The sequence below is a fragment of the Lithobates pipiens genome, unplaced genomic scaffold (assembly GCF_037356315.1).
Source record: "Lithobates pipiens isolate NorthernLeopardFrog02 unplaced genomic scaffold, aLitPip1_a1.2 Scaffold_18, whole genome shotgun sequence".
NCBI lineage: Eukaryota > Metazoa > Chordata > Amphibia > Anura > Ranidae > Lithobates > Lithobates pipiens.
The window spans coordinates 496,744,216-496,750,215 of record NW_027507758.1 but is presented as its reverse complement, the minus strand read 5'-3'; positions in this window follow the sequence as shown (position 1 = coordinate 496,750,215).

Below are 6,000 nucleotides of genomic sequence, written 5' to 3'. Positions count from 1 at the left end.
AGTATAAGCCGAGGGGGGCACTTTCAGCCTCAAAAAAGAGGCTGAAAATCTCGGCTTATACTCGAGTATATACGGTAATCACTCAACACCTTCCAGGTCTGTAAAGGAGGAGAAGGGATAATTTCCCTGGCAATTGACAAACAATGAGGGGTCCACTGACCCACCCGGTGTTTGACTTTATGAGCAGTCCATTCCTCCTTAAAAGGCACATGGGCACACTGGACACCTAGCATATAGAACAATGGCTGCAAAGGTGTGCAATGTGTCTCCTTACCAGTATTCCAACAGTACAAACAATTGGCCGGGACAGTGGCTGTACTATTACACTTGTAACTGGCCTTCGCACATGTAAGGGTGATGCATGTCAAACATAGTTACCTAGTTGGTAAGGTTGAAAAAAGACAATAGTCCATCCAGTTCAACCTGTGTAGGTGTACATGTGAAACTTTTTTTTTTCCATATCCCCATATATTGTTTTTGTTAAGATGCCTATCCAAGAGTCTTTTAAAACTATCAATACTTCCTGCCAACACCACCGATTGTGGAAGGGAGTTCCACATCTGTACCGCCCTGACAGTCAAAAACACCCTACACAGCTTCAAGTTAAACAGCTTCTCTTCCAGTCTCATCGTGTGGCCCTGTATCCTTTTACACTCCCTGGGACTGAAAAGTTTCATACTTACGCTGGGATCACCTTTGAGATGTTTGTGTATTGCTATCATATCTCCTTTCAAGTGTCTCTTCTCCAGGGAGAATACATTTAGCACTTGCAGTCGTTCCTCATAACTAAGGTCCTCCAGTCCCCATATTAATTTTGTTGTCCTTCCCTGGACTCTCTCCAGCTCCAACACATCCCTTCTGAGGATTGATGACCAGAACTGGATGGAATATTCCAGATGCATCCGAACCAGAGTCTTATAAAGTGGCAGGATTATAATTTTATCTCTGGAGAAAATTACCTTTTTAATGCATGCTAATATTGTGCTGGCTTTGGTAGCCACAGCTTGACACTGAACTGCAGTCTGTCTTCAACTAGGACCCCTAGATCCTTCTACATCTTCGAAACCCCTAGAGGTTCTCCCCCTAATAAGTAACTTGCATTTATATTTTTACCCCCCAAATGCATTACCTTACATTTTTAAAATTTAAACTTAATTTGCCATGCATTAGCCCACTCCATTAATTTATTCAGGTCCTTTTGTAAAGTTTTTATATTCTGCTGTGCTATTATTGCCCTGCATATCCAAAGAAAATTCCCAGCTCTACTTACTAACCAGCCTCCAACCTGTTAGACATGATAATTCAGTTGGTTGCAGGCTGGTTCGCAAGTTCAGCTGGGAATTTGCTTTGGTTTTATTCAGTGGTGGCTGGTGATCAAAATTTTTTGGGGGTTGCAAAAAAACTGAAAAAAAAACCCCCATTAATTACAGCCTCACTGTACCATCAAACACAGTCACTGTGCCATCAAATGAAACCACTGTGCCATCAATTGCTGCCACTGTGCCATCAAACGCAGCCACTGTGCCATCAAATGCAGCCACTGTGCCTATCAATTGCCACCACTGTGCCATCAAATGCAGCCACTGTGCCATCAAACGCAGCCACTGTGCCATCAATTGCTGCCATTGTGCCATAAATTTCCGCCACTGTGCCATCAAACGCAGCCACTGTGCCATCAAACGCAGCCACTGTGCCATCAATAGCCGCCACTGTGCCATCTATAGCCGCCATTGTGCCATCAAATGCAGCCACTGTGCCCATCAAACACAACCACTGTGCCATATCAAATGTTCCCACTGTTTAGTGTAAGTGAAGCATAAGAGGGAGATATGCACATGAATTATAATATTATTCACTCCTCCCTCTTACAAATATAATACAACAGCCTGGCACTAGCAGCCATCATACTTACCATACTTACCATACACAGGCAGCTCCACTCAGGCCATGCGTCCCACGGAGCTGCCAACATCACTTCCGGTTTCCCTCTGGTCTCTGGAACAGGGAAGCCAGAAGAAACTTGAACAACAAAGCATCCCCCCATAGTAATACTACAGGCTGATGCTGCTTAGCGCGATGGATTGCACGCAAGGGGGGTAAAGGCAAGAAAATTAATCGCCTTGTCTGCAGTCTCATGATTGCATAGATGTGGCGCTTCCCGAACACAGTGCACTTAAGGAGCTTTTTTTCTATTTTTTTTTAAAGGGACTTTAAAAAAAAAAACACATTTATTTGTAAAATATATTTTTTTAAGTGACTGCATATGCCCCCTATGGATGGGCTGCCACTGTTTTTTTTTTTTGCCAAAGTACCATATCCCCAATATGTCTCTTGCAAGGCTGCTCATAAAAATAGAAGGGATAGATATTACAACATAAAGGGAAAGGTAGAGGTTGTTTCCATGCAGCTATTGGGGGGTGAGCAGAGCTTGTATCCACAGGCCAAATTAGTGGTAGAGGCACAGCATCAAGAGGCAGGGTCTTTTAAGGCAGTGTGCATGCTATATAGCAAGAGCACACAAAGGAGCTGGTGAAGAGGCTAACCAAACCTTCATCATCCTCCTTCTTTGTCTCCTAGGCCCAGAGTAGCATGAAGTCATCTTAGCTGAAAAATCCCCTTGTTCTTCCTCCTCATCCACAGCCACTTCTGCCATTGCCCCACAACCTGGCACAAGGAAGTCAGAATAAATATTTGAGCACAGTGTCAGTCACTTCCTGTAAGTAGATGAAAAGCAGTTAATTGCATTTGAGGTTGAGGAGAAGAGCAATTGGAACATAGAGGGAAGGGGCAAGGGGAGAACAGCCAGGGAGAACCAGTTGGCATTGAAAAAACTGTAGCTGTAACTTACTGCCAAGCTGGCTTCCGGCGATGAGAAGGAGAGGATGATGATATGGTCTTCAATGTTACCTGGGTGCCAGATATAGTGGAAATAAAGATATAGATGAAAGTGAGGTAGAAGCACAAAATCACAGAGGCAGGATACCATCCAGGGGCAGCTTGTGGTAAAGTGTATTGAACAGCCACCCTATTCCACCAGATAGCAGAGCTCAGTGGGTGCTTTTATCCCCAATCCCACTCAGCTTTGTGGACCTTTTTCAACACTTGCAATGCAGACTGCCCCTTTTGCCACCTGTGTCTCAAATATTGGTAATTTGGGTACAACATGTGTGAAAAGACGTATGAATATTCAATAAACAACTTGGTGGTGGGTGCAGCACCGGCATGCTAGTGCAAAAGGATTTACTCTTTCTCCTCCATCCAGCCCCTCCCTTTCCACATTTTCCCCCACTATACAAAATTCTATATTAAAAGTCATAACCTATAGGGATGACAGTATTTCAAGGGATTTCAGAGTTTCGCCCTATGCCACTTCCTGCAGGGAATAGAGCATTGCACCATGCAGAGCCAGAGCATGCAAAGGAGGTAGTGAAGTGACCAACTAAGCCTACATAATCCTCCTCCTTTGTCTCCGAGGGTGATGTCATCTCAGCTGCAAAAGTACATTTTTCTTCCTCATCCACAGCTATTCCTGCCATTGCAAACTGGCATGAAGAAGTCAGCTGAATTACTAGAACATGTCAGCCACTTGCTGCAAGAAGATGAGGATAAGGAGGACAGCACAGGGTACAACAGACAGGGAGATACAAGTGGCACTGATGTGTCAACCCTACCTTGCCATTTCAATTTTTACCAATGAGCAGTAAACTTTCTGTGCATCAGATGCTGGAACGTAAAAAAAAATGACATCTCCAGTCACCCCACACTCAGAATCTCAATGCTAACTTGGCAAAATGTCTGGCTTTACAGCTGCTGCTGTTCCAACTGGCAGAGTCTGCCCTCTTCTTGGAATTTGCAGTCTGGGTTGTACTGCATTATCCCAGCTGCCATTGTTTCATCTATAGGGTCATCCCTGCCCACCACTATCATGTGGAAGGGGATGTTTTCTCATCACTGTACCATGCGATCAGCTGCAAGGTACACCTGATCACAGATAAGGACCAGCAAGTATTAAATCTCATTCACTAAATCTTGTTCACTCACTGGATCAATTAGCTAGTGGTTGCAAAGGATTTAGGATAGCGCACACCATTAAAACTATTTGTGGCACCGTACATGGTGACAAATACAAGTATTCTCTATCCCCTATTCCAATGCTCTTTTCTGGTGAATCGTCTTCAGAACCACTAGTTCCCCAAAGTGACCAAGATACTATGCAATGACTCTGGAAAAACACTTCCACACAGTTTTGTCGCTGGTATGCCTAGGAGACACGAGCCACACTGAGGCAAAGATTCTGTCCAACCCCATGCCACAGTGTGCCAGGGAAGGGCGTGTGTGACAATGGCACAAACCTACTGTTCACCCTTCAAGATACTTGAATACTGTTCTGTAATAAAAAAAAAACATAAATAAAGAATGCATTAAAAAAAAAAAGTTAAAAATTTAATTTTATTTCTAATTTCCATATATAATCTGCTGGCCCATTCAAAAGGTTATAAAACATGAGCTGTACATTTAAATATTTTCACCCTCTTCTATCTGAGAAAAATAACCTAGTTTTTATTCTAAGATGCAATCAGCTTGCTCTCTGGCTCACATATAGTGACCTGCACAAATAAGCTTAAAAATTGTGGTGCAATTCTTTATGTAGTCTTAAAAAAACGCAGTACAGTTTTTAATTTCCAGCCCTAGTCTACATGCTTTCTCATTCTGAAATAACGGCTTGTCAAAAAAAGAATAAATGCTGTGCAGCAAATCTGTTTAATTTGTCCTTTTTCAGTCAATAAAAAAGGAACCCAATTTTTCATTGCAAAATGCAATCTGTTTAAATGTTATCTCACAAATCCTTGTCTAACCTAGGCTTCAAAGGTGTGTTGCAAATCTGTACAATGTTTATCTTTTCCATTAAATATCAAAAAGTGCATATTTTATTTTATATCCAGATGCAATGTGCCTGCTCAATCACTCAGAAAATGGTGCCCTGTGCACCACAGGCTTAATAGCTGTGGTGCAAAACTGTTAAATTTTTCCATCCTCACTCTCCAAATGAAGACACCATTTTTAATGAGGAACTATCCCCGTGGACATTGAGTCTGTGGGACCCGCAATCACACTCATAGAGCTCGCAAACCACTTCTTAAAGGGCAGCTTACAGGTACGTTAATATGCCTGTACGTGCCCTTCTGCCGACATATATCGGCATGAGCCGGTCGGCAAATGATTAAAGACCTTGTGCTCCTCCACTTTCCATTTGAGGATACCCCACAGATGCTCAATAGGGTTTAGGTCTGGAGACATGCTTGGCCAGTCCATCACCTTTACCCTCAGCTTCTTTAGCAAGGCAGTGGTTTTCTTGGAGGTGTGTTTGGGGTCGACATGTTGGGTTATTGCCCTGCGGCCCAGTCTCCGAAGGGAGGGGATCATACTCTGCTTCAGTATGTCACAGTACATGTTGGCATTCATTGTTCCCTGAATGAATTGTAGCTCCCCAGTGCCGGCAGCACTCATGCAGCTCCAGACCATGACACTCCCACCACCACGCTTGACTGTAGGCAAGACACACTTGTCTTTGTACTCCTCACCTGGTTGCCACCACACACGCTTGACACCATGCAGGTGGTACACAACACCTCTAATCCCTTGTACACACGGTCGGACATTTCAACAACAAAATTTGTCGGATTTTGTCCAACGGATTTTGTCCAAAACTGGTGTTGCATACACACGGTCGGACAAAGTTGTCGGAAAATCCGATAGTTCGTAACGTGATGGCGTTATTTAGTTACGACGGGACTACGTTCAGGCTAGTAGCCAATAGCTTTGGTCTAGGAATTTGATCTAAGCATGCGTGGCACTTTGTCTGATCGGAATTCTCTACAAACGATCGAACAAAGTCCGATCGGATCATGTTGTCGGAAAATTTTTATATCCAGCTCTGAAGCTTTGTTGGTCGAACATTCCGACGTAAAAAGTCAGATGAAGCCCACACACGCTCGGATT